The sequence below is a fragment of the Protopterus annectens genome, chromosome 2.part1 (assembly GCF_019279795.1).
Source record: "Protopterus annectens isolate FY-2018-M chromosome 2.part1, PAN1.0, whole genome shotgun sequence".
Lineage (NCBI taxonomy): Eukaryota > Metazoa > Chordata > Ceratodontiformes > Protopteridae > Protopterus > Protopterus annectens.
Window position 1 is genome coordinate 1,679,213,558 of NC_056729.1, and position 22,354 is coordinate 1,679,235,911.

Here is a 22,354-nt window from a genome sequence, read left to right on the forward strand (position 1 = left end):
CCTGTCATTAAAAGTACTGAAGCATCAGAAGTCACAGCTCTATAGAACTCATATATATTCAGAATTGTACTAGAAAATGACAAAGTATAGCAAGAAAATGCAGTAGACATACATCTGTGGTTCACACTTCATTGCCAGTATATAATCATGAGTAAAAAATACAGAAGCACTAAACAGAATATGAATGGTTTTCTAAAAATATATGGCAATCTGTTTAAATGATTAAGATGTCTGCAGGCTAAATATTATAGAAGATTTTACCTGAGGTGGTTCCTGTGATTCCTGCTCCATGAAGAGTACTAAAGGCTAAATGTGAAAAAAATATTAGAGTATATGGCATCACTATGAGTAAAAGTCAACCAGAACTAACTGAATGGGTTAGTAGTATAGTTGTAGTGTTAAAACAGGACAGGTCGGAAATTGTGCAGATCCACAAGATATTAATAAACAGATCTCAAGAGAGAATATTCTCTATGTCAGATTATTGAAGAAGTGGTAACAACTATGATTAATGCCAAATTAATTTCAGTGCTTAATATACACCAGGGGTTTTAGGACAACAACTCAGATGAAGTCAGTTCCAAACTCGGTATGTTTAATATGGCTTTAGTTGGATACAGATTCTTGAGAATATATTTTAGGATCTCATCAGCACTGGAAGTGTTCCAGAAAGCCATAACAAATGTGGCTGAAAGGCTAGTTGGAGTAGTAAATATAACTAATGAAATTCTAGCATGGATACTATGAAGCAAGAATAGGTCAGATAGCTAATAAAGTTGTTGAATGTACTGAAATCACAGAGTCTGAATCTCAACAAAACCAAATGCCAAATGGATATCACTTCTCTAAAGTATATGGTACATGTGTTAAATGGGAGTGGCTTTCAATCAGATGCTGACAAGGTTTACACAAAATGCAGAAGTTTACTGATAAATCACTTCTGCTGTGATTCACTGGAAAGATACACTCAGTCAAAATTAATTCCACACTTAGAGATCACAATGCCATTGACAAAGTTGCTAAGGCATGATGAAATATGGTGTTGGTCAACTAAGTTGCTAAATAAGCTAGTAACCACAGCATCAACTCTGAAATGCTATAATATGATACTTATTGCAACCCTTTATGCTGAAGCAAGTTACTAAGCGTTAAACAATTTCTATTGAAGAGGGCAGACCTGTTGACTATGAATCAGGGCATTTACAAATATGCTGGTGCACAATGTACAAATTCTGAAAGAAATGCTAGCAAAAGAATTCAGGTGTCAAATGTCTACATATACTGATAAAGTATCACAGTGGAATCTGAACTCAAATACTTCAAGTATCTTTAAGAAGTCTTCATGCAAAATATAATAAGTCTTTATGCAATAATCAACTACATTATTGCTTAGACTTCTTTTACCACTTAAGAAGCATGACCTGCCAGTGCAGTATAAGTCAAAAGCTTGTGCACATTGAAGATACTGTGAGATCACTAAAAGCTTATTACATAATGTATTATATTTATGTAAATGTTTTAATTGTTCTGTACAAATCTTTGTTATTCTTTTGTAACGTAATATGTAACTTGCAATATTTGGAGCTTTTCTCCTGGGTCCTCCACTGAAAATGGACTCTTTATGGCCCAGTGGACTTCCCCGGTCATCAGACTTAAATAAATAAATAAATCTACAAGAGAAAGTATTTTGTTAAACAGTTCAGGATAGTATAAAGACACTGAACACATACAGACACAGAGGATGTTTCCAACATAAGCTTTTAATCCATATTTAAGAACCTGACCCTGATACATGGCTCACACCTCAGACTACTTTTTTAATTTTAAATAAATAGTACATAACACATTTAATGTGCAACAGGCATATCTGAAAGGATAGAAAGATGGCCTTCAAGAGAAAGATGTGGAGTTATTGTGGATTCTGTCACTATTACCACTGAGAAGTTACAAGAGCTAAATGTCGTTACAAATAAAGAATTAGAGCTACATTTACTGCACAATGGCACCATGAAAGAATATCAAGATGGAATTAAGCAGTCATATCCATTACTCAAACCATACTTTCCAACAGTAACTGCCATGTGTTCAAGGGCTAATATTCAAGTACGATAAAGTAATGATCAAAACACAACTGCATAATTAAATGTTGCTGATCTGCCATTAGTCACATCTTGAAAGTGCAAAGGGAGAGCATGTGATGTAATGTTTTGAACACATATGTCAACAAATTGAACAAATGATGAGAAATATATGGCATATTTAGAAACTAGAATCAAAAAGATGAGCTAATTCCATGATGAAATTCTTTCCCTGACATGGCTGAAGTTTAACTGTTGGCCTGTAAGGATCATAGGATCAGAGATGATATAAGGTAGTCAAGTCTGAGGCCACCTGTATGTTGCCTGTACCTACCCTTAGCCTGTACCCCCTCACTTGAGGAGGGCTAGACCAGTCAAACCCAGTGTGAGTTTTTGAGTTCCCATATAAACATCCAGTTCTCATTTGAATGAAGATAATACATCATATTGCTTAATTTGCAGGGTGAGTTTGTTCCAAAGGTGGGGTAGGCACTGCATGATGAATCTATCTCTCCATTGTGGTGAAGTTTTTTGCTGGTGAATATTAAATCCCTGGTTCTGATAATAATGATGTTATCTGATTTGTAGAAATACATCCATGACTATTGGGTCCCTCATTGCACAGAAGGTAAGGCATGTATTAACCCTCAGGATTCTATAAGATACTGAATAAAAGGACAGCACTTCAGGTATTTTGTGGGAGTTTATGGTTTTTAGTCAAAAATGTCCAAGCTTTTTTTTCTAGTTGTTTGATAGGTCTAGTGGTTTTTATCCTGAAGACTACATTGTGCTCAATGACTGGTCTAATCAATGCTGAGTATAAGGGAACAATGTCCTCGTTAGATCTGCAATTTGTTGTGCCAAGTAAAAAGTCTTTCTGATTACTGTTGCCACATGATGATCAAAGAAGAGGGATCTGTCAAACCACATTTCAAGATCCTTAACAACATTCTCATTTTGAAGTGGAATATTGTCTATGCTGTATACCAGGGAGATGTGGTGTTTACTAAATGTGACAATATCATACTTTTTTGCATTTAATTTGAGACAGTTTTTAGTACACCAGGTATTTATTAATGTAAGTTCATACTGGTGGGTGTGGATGTAAGAGGAGCACTTGACAATGATTTCCAGTTTGCAGTCATCAGCAGTCTTGATTACCCAGAGGTATTGGTTCATGGTCTGGAGATCAAAGAAGTAAATGCCAAACAGGAGGCGTACAACCACTGAGCCTGGCAAGACACCACTAGTCACCTTTATTGTAGCTGAGGCACCATCTACCTGTACTGTATGGTGTCTAACTTTTACCCAGTTTGCAATTCATCTTATAACAGAGGGATCTGTTTTTAATATATCTAGTTTATTAAATATGGTAGCATGAAGGATTCTGTGAATTGTCTAGGTTAGGTAAAGGTATCTCATCTGGAGAGCATGAGCACTGTCAACAGAGTGTGCGTTACCCATTTGAAGAAGTTCACTAAATTCATTATGCATGATCTACCTTTGAAAAAACAAACTGCTGCCAGTCTAGTCTGATGAGATTTTTTTTATGTCATAATTTATCAGATCCTTCACAGTATGTTTAATAACTTTGCAAATGAGACTCATTAGGCTGATGGGTGTCAAGGGTAACAATTTGAAATGTCAGGATCCACAAGACTGAGTCCCAAAATATGAAGACTGAATGGTAGAAAGATTATGCCTTACATATACCGAGTCCAAGACAGCCATTTCTTAGGATAGTCCCTTTTCTTCAAGATATGGCAATAAGTTCTGGGGGTTGCCCTCCTGCAAAAAAAGAAGATTAAAAGAGAAAAGCAATCTTCGGGATTTACTGTTCTCCCAGATTTTTTATCTTTTTTTCTTGGCTTGTCGATGCTCAGCATTTTGAATGCCAACATTTCAGTATGGAAACATCTACTAGTCACAGTATTAGCAGTAGACACGCCCTTGCTGTGTACCAAATCTTAGAGACAAAACACATGGCTAAGCTAAGGGTTAAATAGTTTAAGGAATGTCTGCCAGGGCTTATTTAGTAGTGTTTATTAAACAGTTGGGTATGGTACAGGGCCTGTGAGGTTAAGAATTTTTGGTCTTGATGAATACCTTAAGTACAAATTCTTTAGTGATTTAGTGATGGGGAATTGAGAGATTCAGAGATATGTTGACTCTGGATGGTTATCTTCAGGGTAAAATTTGCAGCAAATTTGTTTGCTAGTATGTTGGCAATGTCTATTGAGTAACAGTGGGTGGCGGTCATTTGAATAAGTTCCCATCTTATTTTCCGAGCAATCTGAGTTCATGGTCTGCTTTAGCAGAGTTAATAGTATTTTTCAAGTACTTATTAATATTTCTGATATTATCCTTGATGTGAAGGGATTTTGATCTGCTGCATACAGAGATTTTTTCTTCTATCGGAGAGTTAATTTATATAGGTGGACCACCATGTTTTTTAATTTTTTTTATTTTGTGTTATATTTACTTCTGGTTGGGGCTACCAGTTCTATATATTTGTGAAGGTGAGCATAGAACTCCTTAGGGAAACTAATTGCTGTATCAGTGTTTGAGCTGATGCTGCTATAAGTGAATGTATATATAAACTTTTTCATAGAATTTGGTGAGGGTGATACATTTCAAATCCTTAAATTGTGATATAATACCAGATTTACTAATCTTCCATGTAAGACTAGATTAGTCTTACACAGAAGCGCCAGTCTAAGAGTATGACAGCAGTGCACCATGCATATTAATGAGGGTGCGCTGCCTCAACTCTAAAGCTTGCATGGAGCGTGGACGAGTGTAGGGGGCGTGTTGGACTGCTGAGCAGTCCAAAAATCCACGCCCCTGCAATGAAGAAATGCCGCAACTTCCAGTTACATGAGCAAGTCCGCTCACATGTTACAAGGTAACACTACACTCCCCCATATGTTAAACAACTTACAAACTAATAAATAAAAATAATTTTTTTTTTCTTACAATATAGCTGCCCATAGTTGCGCGGGTTTGCCCATTGCTTAGCTACAGTTAGCAGCTTAGACACCAGAAGAGGATAATAAGAAAAATATAGGCAAATTAAGCAACATAGCGATAGTGTAGTGGTTAGAGCCTTCACACAAAGAGGAGGCATTCCTGGTTCGAGTCCCACTACTACACATTCCATTTTCTGTGGGAAATCTGTATACAAAAATATTTCCTAACATCTTTTATGTATAGCTTTTGTAAAAAGCATTGAAATGTTAAATGTAGCAGTGCACGAATTATATATATGCGTGTGTCTTTCGGCTTTTCTTGGTTAGAGGTCGCCACAGCGGAACTCCGGTCCGCTAATGATTGGCAGTTGATTTTTACGTACCGGCTTGCCAGGCCTGACGCACAACCTTCAACAAAGGTACGCCCATTCACGCATGTCTCCACGCAAAAGACGCTCTAGCTAAGACTTGAACCGGACAGCGTCTTACTGTGAGGTGACAATGCTACCGCAGCACCACTACCGCGCACGATGAAGATGAAATGTTTATGTATTCTGAGGCATGAGTAGCCTATTTTAAGCAATATAAAGTACTGCTAAGCAAATTTTACCAATATTGAGCACATTTAAATACAATTGCGCATAGCTGTGCACCACACTAACCAGCGCATCGTCGGGCAATGTAAAGCAATGTCGGGCAACATCAAGCAACGTTGAGCAAAGTAGGGCAAAGTAGAGCAAAGTCGGGTAAACACACTCACACCTGCTTTACTGTTCCTTAACCAGTCAAGTCTGCCCAGCAGGAAAATAAAAAGCAGTGACAGGACTCAAACTCAGGATACTGTGCACTATAGTCACAGTACATAACCACTAAGCCATAATACCATTTCACAAACATGCACTTTCAACAGAGACATATCTATCAAAGGTATTTTAAACATTGCTGACATCAGCTAAGCAGGCGTTCCCACAAGTGAGCTTTTCCAAAACTGGCCAATCACAAATAAGTGCAGGAAATGAAGCATATTTAAGCTCCACAGGTGGGAATACTTGCTATAACTGGTTGTAGCTTCCTACTGCAGTCAGCATGGCTGGTGTAGCTGAGGGCACTTGGTTTAGATCGCAACACTGGGGTATCCAGGAGTCCAAAATTATGGCTTGGCTCCTCGTCCACAAACATGAGGAAAGACTCCTGTAGGGCCAGTACCAGGGTACCCAATATAAAATGGAGGCCTGGAACAGTCTTGCCCATGATCTCACCAGTGCCACTGGTGTTCCTTGGACTGGTGAGCAGGTCAGGCACCATTATTCTGACCTGAAGTGGCATAGGGAGGATGAACTGGACCGCTGGATCCAGGAATCCTGTACAATGCCTAATGCCCCAGTACTGAGTAAGTAGCCATTGTATTAAGTAGTTAAGAATTGCCATGCTTGTCTATACTATGGATAGGTATGTCTAAATATCACTGCATTTACTTCACAGCTGCGGGTGACCGGGCTATGAATGTGCAAGCCCATGAAGATAGGTTGCAAAGGCTGCGTCATGAGGCAGGTTAGTAATTATTCTGCATGTACTGTTATATAAAATAAATGAGAGAGCCTTCAAAAAATCTTTTAACCCAATAAATAAAGGTGTAATAATCCTTTAATAAATGTATAATTCCTGGAGTGTGTCTGTGTCATTTTCTTTGATATGTTGTTGTACTGTTGCATTCTACAAATAGTAGTGTTGTATTAAGCAGTGTCAACCCACATTTGTGTAGGCACATATAACGTGGATGAAGGGAGTGCCAGTAGCTTGCATGCAATATTTACAGCCCTCAACTGTTGGTTCATGCCCAGCATGTACAGGTTAATCTGACACATGAGTAGCTTGGTATTGTGTTCCCCAGAAATGTCAGTGTGCTGCCAGAAATGTAGGGAGCTGTCAACATATAACATACCTTCACCTGAACATATCTAGATAATTATGTAAAAGTAGAGCTGTCAGTGTACCATCTTAGCAGTAGTGTGTGTGAGCAATTCTCAAAATATGTTGCAGTAACATCTGCATCTTGGACAGTTTGCATGTATGATACAGCTCATGTATATAATGATCTAGAAAAATCTAATTGCACAATATAAGGACATTGGGTATTGTAATAATACATGTAAGGGACATAAAAATTGCAGTTAGTAGGAATGTAGTGAAAACTAGAAGGATATATAAATTGTTAGTTGAGCTATCTTTTCCCACCCTACTGTATGTGCATAAAAAAGGCAATTCCACACCTCAATCGGTATGTCTAATCTCAAAACATTTGTTGGGATATATGTCCTATTGGTTTATAAATATTTGCATTTATTTATATGCATGCACCCTGTTAAACTACCACAATATTGGTGACCTGTTGCCATTAATTAAACCTACATGCTGTTATAATGTCCGTTATTGTTCTATTATGCATGTGTTATGCTTGCTCTTCAACTGATGAAAATCTGGTGTGTTAGGTCAATGGGAATACTTCTGCATGCTGTTATAACTAATTGGGAATGCTGTTGACTGTTACTAACCCATATCTTTATTAAACTCTCCAAAACATAGTTCGTATGGGAAGGCCGGTCCCAGCGGACTCACCTGCCCCACCTCAGCTGGCCATGGCACCTGGCACCAGCAGATCCGGTGCCCAGCCTGGGACCTCCTCCTCCTCCATTGGCCCTGTGCCACCTTCGGGTGGAAGCACTGCAGGGGATGGGGCTCGGCAAGCATGGGCAGAGAGGCACCTATCACCCTTCTTACGATCCGGGCTGTGGTGCATAGAGAGATTGAATGTTCTGTTGCAGAACCTCTACGCCAGAGCTTGAGGACCGAGTGGCGCAACTCCCACATCAGCCTGAACCTCCTACACAGCCCCCAGCACAGCCACCTTCTGGGCCGTGAAAGTGCAGTGGTGACTGCCCATGGGTGGGGACCTCAGAACCACTGTTTCCATTTGGGGGTTCATGGGCTTGTGATTTCCAAACATTCCTCCCCGTCAAAGGTGTTCACCCACCACATGTGTCATATACCGCCCCTGTATGCATCTTGTTTGTCTTGCCTGTTTACCTCCCCAACCTACCTCCCCAAATATACCTACTTCCCCTACCCCACATTCCACTCTCACCTGAAAAAAAAAAGGGCAATCTGCTCCCAAAAAAAAAAAATTACACCCCATACATAGCTACCTATTTTGCACACATGTCCACTGGACACATCAAATGTTATTTAATTGGCATTACAACATACTTTGTTGTCCTCACCCCTCTCTCAGGGGTTGAAGGGTTCATATCTACCTACAAATTTATTGTATATGCACAGCTGTTGCTGTTGAAGAAATGGGCAGCTATGGATCTTCCCTACACCTGTCCTGCACATTCCGAGCTATTTTCCATACTGTCTTTCCCTCTTTGTGGCCCTTTTTCACCACTTTCCTATCTCCCCATTTTTCTTTTCTTTCAAAGAAATTAGCGCGGGGGTAAGCGGGAGTAAGCAGTAGTTAGCGGGTTTGCACGAGTTTGCGCTTGGCTAAGCAATGAGCAACATTCCACAAACCCGCTTACAACTGCTTAAAAATGCCTTAGTCACTCTGTATGTGAGGGCCCTTGTTCTGATCAGGAACAAAATAAAACACCTCTGCAAGTCATGAAGTACCACTAAACCATGGTAGATATACATCAAGGTGGTGCTTAAATAATTATATCATGCATCAGAATGAGTGATTGTAAAGGAAAATGAGGAATACCATACAACACAACTTGTTCTGTGGATGTTGACCAACAGTAGTTGTGGGATTACATTACATGACTGTGATAAGAGAAGCAGCCATTCTAGCAGGACATAATGTTACACCATCACCTTACAACCCCACACAGTATCACAGCAGGACAAACACTGGCATATCTGTTTAGGGCAGAGGTCATACCTCTCAACTGTCCCTAATTTTCAGGGACGTCTCTGATTTTGATCCAAATTTTAGCTCTGTCCCTCTGAAACCCTCCTAAAACTACTGACTTTGGGCAGAAAGGTGGTGAATTACACTTAATGAATAATGACAATAATTAAGAGTTAGAGACTTCTTTTACTTCAGAAAAGGTGTATTAATTCATATGCTCTGATTCTCTCAATGTTTCAACTTAATGTCACTAATATTTTAAAGGTGTCCCTGATTGTCCCTGAGTTTTTCTTGACTTTTCCCTAATTCTGTTCAGATATGTACCTGATTGGTTGAGAGGTCTGGCAGAGGCAGAAACACAGAGGCATATTAGCCTTTCTGATGTTACACACTGTGCAAATAGCTTTGGAAGGGGTTTTGGAAACATACCCTTATGTAGGAATAAAACAATGAAATACAAATGGATGTAGCCATGTACTGGTAGCAACTAACTGTAAGAATGCCATTGCTCTATTGCTGAAAAGACCTGTGTGGTGCACAGACAAAAAATAACAGGCTATTCTCTGGCTATCATGTGGATAGGTCCACAGTTTGGAGTTACGCAGACAGACTACTTGCCTTGATAAACTAACATGTACACAGCAACCCTGTATGTCCAGCAAGATAAAATCCACACAATAGTACTTACGCTCTCTGTACTTCTGCACCCCTACCCAAATGTAGAATATACCTGTGTGTGCGGGGTCTACCAAGGATGTAGGTAAGCATACTCACTGTACTGAAATGTGTCCAGTTTTTCTGAGCAGCTTGTGCTAATGTCAACACTAAAAAAGCACAAACTGTTTAGAACTGAGTAAATGAATAGTCACAGTATAGCAGTTCACAAACAATTATTGTGCCAAAGGAATACATCTCTTTAACTAGCTTTGTATGGCAGTTAATTGTAACAGTTGAAAAGAAAGTACACCTTTCCATGTATCTTGGGGTAGCATTTTGAGGGGTGAGTACATTTCTACACTGACAAGTGGGTACTGAAAGCAGCAACATTAGGTCTGAATACAAAATGTAAACCTCTAGCTACACCCCGGCTTCTGATATAAGAACTATACCAACCTTCTGTCTTAAACAATGATGTCCACAGCAAACAAGGATGATCTCCATCTTGGAAAGCTAAAAGGGCCACGCCTACATGACTCAGCAATTTATAGTACTGGGTTGCTATGACAGTGATTACTTCAATTACTACACAGCAGGCTGCATGCAATTAGTAAATGGTGGACACTAATTTGTGCAGAGGCCATCACATGCTCATCTGCAATTCCTACAAAAGCAGGCTTCAATCTCTGCCAACAAACTCAATAACTCTATTGCAGAGACTGACAGAGAGAGAGAGAGAGAGAGAGAGAGAGAGAGAGAGAGAGAGAGAGAGAGAGAGAGAGAGAGAAAAGGAAAAAAAGAAATATTACTAAATTATACAAAAGAAAGGTATGTGACACATATGTATTTACTGTGATGTAGTAGATGTTATTGAAGAATAGTCTACATAATGTGAAACATTCATATGTGGCAGCAGTACTTCTTTCTGCACAGATGTTCTGCTTAACTACTGCTATGGACAATACTGTGTGTACCTGTGGGCAGTGGGACATACCTGTGAAATGTGTAGCTCAGCATTAAATGTCAAAGATCGGAACCTTGTTATCTATGTTCTGTACAGTAGTGTGGCCAATGGCTGTTGGGGGGAGTAGCGCTGACATTATATAAACATGGGTGTGGCAGAACAACACATGCATGATAGTCATATCAAAGTGTAGCTAAGCACTGGCAACTGTTGTAGCAGTCTAGTATGCTTATCTAGCATATGTTGCCATATATACCCCCCTAATGTTAGTCTGTGTTCATATGTGACACCTGTTTGTGTTGCAGCAAGGCCCAACAGTTCAGCTGTGAGGTCCAGGGACTTACAATAGTGTGGACCATGTGTGTGTATGCCACACACATACAGAGAAATATATATGTGTCATATATATTCACATCTGTATATGTGCATAGAGCAGGGGACATATTGCAACTGTTTGCAAAGGGGGGAGATATATATGTTGGTGAAGGTTAGTATGCGCATATTTGTATGTAGGTTTTAGTGTGTGAAAAACAAGACAGCATACAGTGCTGGTATATGACATGTGATGGTTAAACACTGTGGGTGATTTGTTCAGTTTGCAATGTTGAAGCCAGTAAGGCCTGCTAAAGCTACCTGGGTTGTGAACACCTTCAAATATATATATATATATATATATATATATATATATATATATAGGTTCATACTAGGCTATCTGCCCTAGGGCATTTATAAGCCTATCCAGAGTTGTGTGACTTTCACCACCCCTTAGGTTGAAGAATACTATACCCATTAGTTTGCCGTGCCTCTGTCCAGCAGTGATACAGAGATGATCCCCGGGGTAAACCTACGATCTCCCATTCACTGGTCAAGATTCCTCTTGAACAGAGCCAGCGAGGTGCTCTGTCTCACATGGACCGGGATTCTGTTCCACAGCATAGGGAGTCTCTGGGTGATGAATCTGTCCCTCCAGCACGTCCTATTTATATCCATGTTGAGGTTTAAGTCTCTTGCTCTTGTGGCTCTGGTGGATTTGGATTTTTTGAGGTGGAGCATGTCCATTAATTCCGGGTTGGACATGGCCTTGTATGTCAGGCACAGGTCACCTCTGAGCAGACGGTATGCGACTGAATAGAGCTTGAGTTTCTTCAGTCGGGCAGCATATGGCATATTTTGAGCCTTTATCCTTTTGGTGAGGAACTTTTGGGGTCTTTCCAATTGCTGCAGGTGTCGGGTAAGATACATTCCGAATGGGGCATTTTACTCAATCATTGGTCTGATAAGTGAAGAGTACAGGGGAACAATGACCTCCCTTGATCTGGATGTGAATCCCTTCATAATCAGGTGGGCAATGTAGAAGGTCCTCCTAACCACTTTGGCAATGTGAGTGTCAAAAGAAAGGTTACTGTCAGCTTGGGTCCCCAGGTCCCTGATAACCTCTTCTGTGCTTAATGGATTGCCACCTATGTGGTAACTTGGGGTTACCTTGTTTTTACCAAAGGGTATGACTATACATTTTTTGGCGTTTAGCTTAAGGCCATGGCTCTGGCACCAGTTATCCATTTCTATGAGACCTCTCTGAAGGATATCTGTGTCTGATGGATTTTCAACTATGGCGCCCAGTTTGCAGTCATCTGCAAACTTTGTCAGCCACAATCCTCCTATGTTAGCCTGCACTTCTGAAAAGTAGATGCCGAATAAGAGGGGGCCCAGGACTGAGCCCTGTGGAACACCGCTTGTGACCGGCTTGGAGTCTGACATGGCACCAGCAACTCTAACCCTGTGGGTTCTGTCCTTGAGCCAGTTTGCAACCCATCTTGTGACATATGGGTTTACATTTAAGCTGGTGAGCTTTTCTATGATACCCGAGTGGGGTATTGTGTTGAAAGCTTTTGCAAGGTCAAGGTAGGCTGTGTGAACTGCCTTACCCTCATCAATGGCCTTGGTGACTGTTTCAAAAAAGTTGACCAAGTTCAAGAGGCATGATCTGCCCTTGACAAAGCCAAATTGGGTAGGATCCAATGTCTGTAGGTCCCCTATGTCTTTATTTATGAGTTCCATTATGATCCTCTTCATAGCTTTGCAGACCAGGCTTGTTAAGCTTATGGGGCGGTAATTACCAGGGTCCGTATAAGCACCGCCTTTGTGGAGTGGGATCACAGTTGCCGTATGCCACTCTTTGGGCACGTATCCTGTGGTAAGGCTAAGATTAAACAGCAGCCTTATGTGTGGGTTTAGTTCCTCATTGAGTTTGTGTAGCACACAGCCGGGGACACCATCCGGTCCCATTGATGCTGTGTTTTTAGCTTTAGAGAGAGCAGCTATCACCTGGGCATTTGAGATGATTGGGAGGCTACACTCTGCTGGGATAGATATTTCTCCTTTTGGGGGGGAGGGAGGGGAGAAATTTTCACTGAACCTGTCTGCCAGTATGTTTGCAATGTCTGTGGGTTCAGTGATTTTTGTATCATTTTGGACTAATTCTGAGCATATCTGGGAGTTTCCACCCAGATTTCTAACATAGCTAAAGAAGGCCTTATGATTGTCTTTTGAGTCCTTGGCGATTTTTCTCTCAAAGTTGGCCTTGGATGATTTTATGAGTGATCGTAGTTTTTACTAGTATTGATCAGAGATGTCTTCCCTTTTAGGGATTTTGCTCTATCTTGTAGTAGCTTTCTCCTCTTGTTGTAAAGTTTGTTTATGGCTGGGGTCCACCAGATCGGGCGCTTGCCTTTGGTGGAAAGGGTCTTGATTTTATTTGGGATTGCTTGATCCATGCAATCCTGGAGGTGCAATAGAAAGCATTTGTAAGGGATTCAGCAGTGTGGGTTGTGGTTTCCAATGGCTCAAGGGCCTTGAAGGATACCACACCAGTCTTAAGAAGTGTGAAGTTGGCTTTTCAGAAGTTCTTCACTGTGGTCTTTTTTGTTGGGGGTGGGGGTGGGATGTGGATCTCCAGTGAGATTAGTTTATGGTCTGATCTCACCAATGAGGGATATACTTCCGGTGTGGAGCATTTTGTCCCCATGTTTGTGATGATCAGGTCTAGTATATTTTCACCTCTTGTGGGAATGGTGACAAGTTGTTCCATAGCATTTGAGTTTATGAACTCCAGGAACCTTTGGGCTAGGGTATTGGGGCTTGAGTAATGTTCCCAGTCTATGTTTGGGTAGTTGAAGTCACCCAATATGATGGTGTTTGGAGAGACATTTATACTCTCCAGTGTCTTCAGGAAGGCTGTGTGGGGTTCCTGAGTTTGAGAGGGTGGCCTGTAACATGCTGCAAACTGTAGAGCAGTTTTGCCTATGGTTAATTGCACCTGAATGGTCTCTGATGCTTCGTGAGTTGCCACCAGCCTGGAGGTGTGGGTATCCTTGATGAATATGGATACACCCCCCTCCTTTTGTGGTACGGTCCGGGTTTTGGGGCTGGAACGCATGATATGAGGTAAAACCTGATAGTGCCGGGGTGCTCTCAGGAGCCTTGAACCAGGTTTCAGTCACAGCACAGACATCGATGTTCTCCATAGTGAGGAGGGCTTCGAGGGCATGCATCTTGAGATTTAGACTTCTGGCATTGAGCAGCATAACCCTTAGTTTTTTTCCATTATTGTTTTCTAGGGCGGTGGGTTTAGAATTTGAGCCTTGTCTAAAAATGGCACTATGGGGGTGGCAAGAGCCTTTCCCAATATCCGGAAACCCAGGGGTGACAGGTGCAAGCCGTCCCTTGCGAAGCAGCGTGGCTTGTCAAGCATGTCATTCCAGGCAGACAGACATTGGATCCCCTTAGAATGACACCAGAAATTAAGCCAATTATTAAAACTGATCATTTTGTCTCTGTATTGTGGCATCATTCTTGGTGAAGGTAGGATACTTCTCAGGGTCAGGGTCATACCAGCCTGGGCTACATAATCTGAGAGCTCCTTTATGTCTCTTTTCATGTAGTCCAGGGAGGTACGTCTCAGGTCATTCACACCAGCATGGACAATGACTGAGTCATACTTGTACTTGCTGTGGAGTGACCTGAGTGCTTGTGTTATGTGGTGGATTCTAGCGCTCGACAGACAGCTTACTGTGACCCTTTCCTTGTTCAGTCTGGTGAGTGGGACGTCAGTGTGTCTGACCATGGAGTCACCTATGACAAGTGTGTCTGGCATTGTGTTTGGCCTTAAGGGCTGTGACTGATTTGCACATTGACTTTGTGATCTATGTGTTGCTCGTGTTATGTCATGAGGTGGCAGTTGTTTGGGTGTCTGCTTTGGAGGCCTCTGCTGTTTTGATAGATTTTTGATCAGTGCCTCCGAGTATGTCTTTGTGTGTTTATGTGTTTGATTTGTAGTTGTGATAGTTCTATGTGAGACTGGGTTTATGGTGTGTGTGGTTACCTTCTCCTCCTGTCTGGTTTTGCCAGTCCTGAGTTGAGAGAGCACAGCCTCCAGTTTGGCTATATAGTTGCATCTCGCATGTATTTGTGTTTTGTGGGAGGAGGAGAGGGTTGTCTGTGTACATGAGGCAATTGTAACATTGCCTCAATATTCCCAGATTCAACAGCTGAGCAGGAGAGGACGCTAGCAACTGACCCTTTGACATGCTAGAAGAAATGAAAAAGTTTGCTGTGTAACTGAGTCAGAAAGGACCTATAGGGAAGTGGGTACTCAAGGGGGTTTTAAGCTAGTGAAGTACTTTGTATAATATAGAAGTGCTTTACCTGACTAAAAAATGCTTTAGGAACAAGTGCTGAGCTTTACAGATAGAGAGTAGACTGTTTAGATTACAAGTAGAGCAGTAAATAGTTTAACCTTGTTTAACCGGCGCTGCCCGATGGTGTTCTAGTGGCAACTCCGCGCTAAATGCAGAAAAGGCAATAAGTCAGTAGTACAGGCTAGCACACTTTAGTGGGCAGCCAAACAATTAAATTAAACAGCAAACAAACACTTTTCGACTTGAATTAGACTAATTTAGACTAAAATGTACTTTTAAGTGCAGATAATAAAAAATGCAGTAAATAACTATGAAAACAGTTAACGCTTGCTCTAGGTAAGCAGTAGAAGGTAAAACAAATATAAAAAAACATCAGGATACTTAATCAGGAAAGCAGTGGCTTTTTTTCAGTTCTCTGTAGCCAGGAAGACTCAACAGGACCATGTGGAGCTGTGTCTGAGCAATATGGCTTCAAAAAAATGCCAGAGGCAGATTTTAACCAGGGAACTTCAAAAGAGCTAGAAATGGTCCAAAATGACCAATTACTACAGCTTCTTGTGCTGAGGTCACTTCCCTCAAGGACAGGTAGGCTATTCAAGGCTCCCCACTCCCACTGGTGAGCTAAGAAACTTCCTTCTATCCAAGTAAGGCAATGGACAACACAGGAACTACAACACAGCCCAGGATACAGCAAGGCCTGTAAACTGGTCTAACTAGTTTAGGAGAGGCAGGAAAACAAGGAATATTTTTTTGTTTTTGTTTTTAAATAGAAACACACAGAAATGAAGAAAAGGCAATAAGTCAGTAGTACAGGCTAGCACACTTTAGTGGGCAGCCAAACAATTAAATTAAACAGCAAACAAACACTTTTCGACTTGAATTAGACTAATTTCGACTAAAATGTATTTTTAAGTGCAGATAATAAAAATGCAGTAAATAACTATGAAAACAGTTAAAGCTTGCTCTAGGTAAGCAGTAGAAGGTAAAACAAATATAAAAACAGCAGGATACTTAATCAGGAAAGCAGTGGCCCTTTTTCAGTTCTCTGTAGCCAGGAAGGCTCAACAGGACCACGTGGAGCTGTGTCCGAGCAATATGGCTTCAAAAATGCCAGAGGCAGATTTTAACCAGGGAACTTCAAAGAGCTAGAAATGGTCAAAATGACCAATTACTACAGCTTCTTGTGCTGAGGTCACTTCCCTCAAGGACAGGTAGGCTATTCAAGGCTCCCCACTCCCACTGGTGAGCTAAGAAACTTCCTTCTATCCAAGTAAGGCAATGGACAACACAGGAACTACAACACAGCCCAGGATACAGCAAGGCCTGTAAACTGGTCTAACTAGTTTAGGAGAGGCAGGAAAACAAGGAATATTTTTTGTTTTTTTGTTTTTAAATAGAAACACACAGAAATGCAGAAAAGGCAATAAGTCAGTAGTACAGGCTAGCACACTTTAGTGGGCAGCCAAACAATTAAATTAAACAGCAAACAAACACTTTTCAACTTGAATTAGACTAATTTAGACTAAAATGTATTTTTAAGTGCAGATAATAAAAATGCAGTAAATAACTATGAAAACAGTTAAAGCTTGCTCTAGGTAAGCAGTAGAAGGTAAAACAAATATAAAAAAACAGCAGGATACTTAATCAGGAAAGCAGTGGCTTTTTTCAGTTCTCTGTAGCCAGGAAGACTCAACAGGACCACGTGGAGCTGTGTCTGAGCAATATGGCTTCAAAAAAATGCCAGAGGCAGATTTTAACCAGGGAACTTCAAAGAGCTAGAAATGGTCAAAATGACCAATTACTACAGCTTCTTGTGCTGAGGTCACTTCCCTCAAGGACAGGTAGGCTATTCAAGGCTCCCCACTCCCACTGGTGAGCTAAGAAACTTCCTTCTATCCAAGTAAGGCAATGGACAACACAGGAACTACAACACAGCCCAGGATACAGCAAGGCCTGTAAACTGGTCTAACTAGTTTAGGAGAGGCAGGAAAACAAGGAATATTTTTTTGTTTTTGTTTTGAAATAGAAACACACAGAAATGCAGAAAAGGCAATAAGTCAGTAGTACAGGCTAGCACACTTTAGTGGGCAGCCAAACAATTAAATTAAACAGCAAACAAACACTTTTCAACTTGAATTAGACTAATTTCGACTAAAATGTACTTTTAAGTGCAGATAATAAAAAAATGCAGTAAATAACTATGAAAACAGTTAAAGCTTGCTCTAGGTAAGCAGTAGAAGGTAAAACAAATATAAAAAACAGCAGGATACTTAATCAGGAAATCAGTCACTTATTTTCAGTTCTCTGTAGCCAGGAAAACTCAACAGGACCACGTGGAGCTGTGTCTGAGCAATATATATGTATTTGTAGATAAATGGGTGTATATGTATATATATATATATATATATATATATATATATATATATATATATATATATATATATATATATATATACTCATACTCATACACACCTACATCTACTTGTTGCAGTAGATTCTCTGTACTGTTGACTAACTGTGATGAACAATATGTTTGTGAATATGTCAAAGATATATATCTGTGGGATAGCTTATTGGAAAACTGTTTATGTTATGGTATTATGGGTCCTTGCTTTGATCCTAGCAAAAGCTGTGTATTCTGTTGCTAGGCAGAACAAGTGCTATTGCATACAGTGTGATTAAGTCCCTTGGTTTTAACTAGGGTGTGTCATTGGAGGCTAAAGCACTACATCTATGATTATTGATTGGTGCCGATGTTGAATGCAAATCCTGTGTGTACTGTAGTACTAACTGAAGCTCTGGGCCTGTACAGCAAAGTATGGTGTATGTCCACATTGCTTGCATCCACTGTTTTGTGTGGTCCCTGTATTCATCACAGATTACTTTTTTCAAGATTAAGGTTGTGTAAGTACTGACACACAGTACTGTATAGTACACACTGAAAGCTTATCTGGGTTGCCATACCTTTGTGTCCTGTAATTATGTCTGATGTGTGTGTGGGTATGTCTGTAACATGTCCTTTGACATGTGTGGTAATACATATAACTGCATATCTAGCAACATTCATAGTGTACTACAGCAGTATGTGACCTATATTCCCAATTGTGCACACATTTTGGTCACAGGTTTGGCATTAACAAGTTGTGTGGTATAATAGTAATACATTTACTGGACCTTACACTGATTGTGATGGATGATATATTTTTTTACACATCAGCTTGATGTATATCTGCTGTGGCTAGGTGGTGCATCGTGTTGCATACAGTGTGCCAGGTACTCTTGTATAGTCTTATATAGTGATTTTATTTTGTTGCTGTGCAGAACATGGTTCATTAGATAGAGAGTGAGCAAAGTATTTTCAAGCAGTTGTGGGCTGAGCAGTGATAAGTGGCATTTACAGTGTTTCACCCTCGGTTAGCTTATAGGTTGCTATATATGGCAGTTCAGTGATATCTGTACTGTATAATGTTAAATGTGCCATATGACATGCTCAGACATATTTTTGTATTTATATCTTCCAGGGATCATGGCCCACCACAGGAACCCAAGTTACAGTTGAGCTGAAGATGATATCATCACTAGCAGTATGATTCAGCACACTCGTCTAATGTTTTCACGAACCAGCCAGGACCAGCAGGAGCGTACTGCAATGTGGCAAGATCTTGTCCACAGGGTCAATGAGGTAGGCCTTCATAACCGCACATATGAGCAGGTACGCCACCACTGCAGTGATCTTCTCAGACATGTCCGTCAGCATGCTGCTGATGTGCATAGAGAACAGCTCGCAACAGGGGGTGGTGTTAACATCCACCCCCTCTCACCAGAGTGGAGGAGCTGCTCATGAGCCTGGTGGCACCTGCCCAACAACAATAGCAGCAGACATACACCATGATGGAGGTTGGAGCCACCCAGCAAGCAAATGTGGAGCATGTAGGTAACATGGCATATCTGTAGACTACTGTTATCTGTATTGGTAGATCATGCATATGTGAGATGTGGAGTGTGTTGTTCAAAGATGTGGAGCCTTTTGTTGTGCAATACCGATCATTTGGAACATAATCTATAGCCCTGTGAATGTAAACTGTTGTTGTACTGTAAGACTGCAAACACACAGTAGCAATGCCACAGTTGTGGCCACTGATAAACTGTCTCATCTCTATGTAGGTACCTCTGGGGTGACATCAAGGCAGCGGAAGATGCTGGTGAGTGTGTTCTACATTTATTATTGTAAATAAAAAGTGTATGTCATAGTTAAGGTGTAGGCCATGTACACATATAACACACCTACCCATAATGCATGCTGTGCATGTTTGGTGTAAAAGCATGCACATCTCACTAATGTGATTAGCTGCCTCAAACACATGCAAACCCCAGACTATCTCAAACAAATGTGGCTAGACTGTAGTGACCATTGGAGAGGCACAGTTGATACTCAGCATGCACATAACATACACATCTATGTCATACACAGAGCATTTTAACATGCTATACATAAAGGATTCCCAAACCCTCTGTAAAGACACACTATAGTATCCAAAATCTCATGCACACATTACACATAATATACCTGAGGGATAGAGGACTATCCTGGGGCATTTAAACACTCTGCAACACACTACACATTCATGTCAGGGAATGCTCCTTACTGGCCTCCTTATGAACTCACGTAACAACTGGTTGTGAAATGGTGAATTTAGCCAAGGTAGTACAGTTCCAGCAAAGCATGATTTGTGCTGGTTTGTGAAACATTTGTAGCCTTGAGTGACCACCTGATGCTTCATGATGATGGCCTATGGTACTATACCCCATCCAGTTATTGTAACCACATTATTACACATAGCTGTCATTGCTACACAGCATAATGATGTATGTGTGCACACATATGCACCTCTAAACAGTATGCATACCAATCATCATTTGCACAACTGACACATATATGTCTTGTGATGCTATTGAGTGGCTAGGTCATATGACACATATTAGGTATGTGTAGTGTTTAAATATGCAGTTGAGTTTTAGCATGCCATGTCATGGATGAGACTGGCATGTTCACAATATGATCTACACTCACCATAAGTACCGTACATTGGGTATGTGGCCGAATGGTATTCCATTAATTATCCATGCACCGCTGATGATGTTGTGTGAATCCTCATCATGCATGTGCTAAAAATGTGTCCACAATTATTTGCTAAAGACACAGAGGCTGTAATCAGCATTGGATACCTATTTGACACACAGATACACATCCAGCAATGGTATGTACACCTGTGAGTTATGGTGCACAGTACATCACAGGGTTATGAATACCTGCACAGCAATGTTGAGTCCATGTATGCATTGTGTTTCAGGGGGAGGGCCATCACCTAATAACAAAACACATGCATCACAGCCATGTATACTGTTAGTAACAAGGACTGACTGCACTTGCACTGCATGCTGTTGAGCAACCCATGTCCTGCATGCTCACATGTGCGATATGACTGTTTTGCTTGTGATATTGTAGCCCACCATCACCTGCTATTGTGCATGTTCCGTGATTGCTGGTATTGTGCGTGTCTGCTTTCAGGAGGAGTGTATTTTTGTGTGTGTGTGCATGTGCGCATGTGTGCATGTGGTCTGAAGTCATGTTCATGCCATAAAGTGTGTTTCCTGTTTTCCTCTCACAGGTGGCGAGGTGGGGCTGGTTCAGTACAGCAGGCAACCTGATGTCACTGAGACAGACAGTGATCATGAGGATAGGTGTGTTGAGGGACAGGCAGGTTTGTCAGGGTCTATTGCTGGGCCACCAATTGACAGTACAGAAGTCTCCACCCCATCCATGCACACAGTCATACTGCCTGTACATCCATCATCACCATTGCCCTTAGCTGAGGGACAGTGTACAGTTGGCACTGGCCAGGACAGTGTGGTATCTATGGCACATGTATCAGGACACAGCAGCCATAGCCAGATGTCTGGAATGGTACCACATAGGCAGATGCTCAGGGGTTCTCGTCAGAGCACTGCTGGTCATCAAGCCCCTGGCAGACGTGCCACACCTCTTTCTACCACACGCATGATCCAGGCTGTCATGGAGGCACAGACATGAATGGAGTGGTACACCAGACAGAGGCTAAGGGCACAGAGGGCTTATTACACCTGTGGTACTCTACTTGTCACTGGTCTGAAGTTGGATTTGGAGTCTGCTACTTTCGCAGTGTGGGTTCTGTCAGTCAGCCAGTTGGCAACCCATCTTGTGACATAGGGATTTATACCTAGTTTAGTGAGTTTATCTATAATTCCAGAGTGGGGGATGGTGTCAAAAGCCTTGGGAAGATCTAGATAGGCTGTGTGAACCACCTTACCCTTGTCTACGGCTTTGGTGACTGCTTCAAAGAAGTCTATCAGGTTTAGGAGACATGATCTGCCTTTTACAAACCTGAACTGGGTGGGGTGGACCCCAGTTTGGAGATTACCAATGTCTTTGTTTATAAGTTCCATGATGATACGTTCCATGGCCTTGCAGACCAGGCTCATCAGGCTAATGGGGCGGTAGTTCCTGTGGTGGCTTCCCCCTTGTGGAGTGGGATAACCATTGCTGTGCGCCACTTAGCAGGCACAAAGCCTGAGGTGAGGCTATGATTGAACATGGTACTTAGGTGGGGTGCCTGTTCATTCTGTAGTCCGTGTAGAACGCAGCCTGGGATGTTGACTGGTCCCATGGATGCTGTGTTCCTGGCTTTGGAGAGTGTGGTTTTTACCTGTGCAGCCATGATTACAGGAACTTTGCATTCTTCCAGTATAGAGATGGGCTCTGTAATGGGTGAGAGGGGTGTAAAGTTAGCACTGAACCTATCTGCCAGGATGTTGGCAATATCAGTTGGGTCTGTATATTTACTGCCATTGTGCTGTAACTCAGAGCAGATCTGAGTGTTGCCATTGAGATTCTTGACATAGCCATAGAATGCTTTGTGGTTATCTATAGAATCAGAGGTGATTTTGTTTTCGTAACTAGCATTGGAGGATTTTATTAGGGATCGCAACTTCTTACTGAAGCTTACCAGGCAGCTCCACCACTCATGGGATTTTTCTCTCTT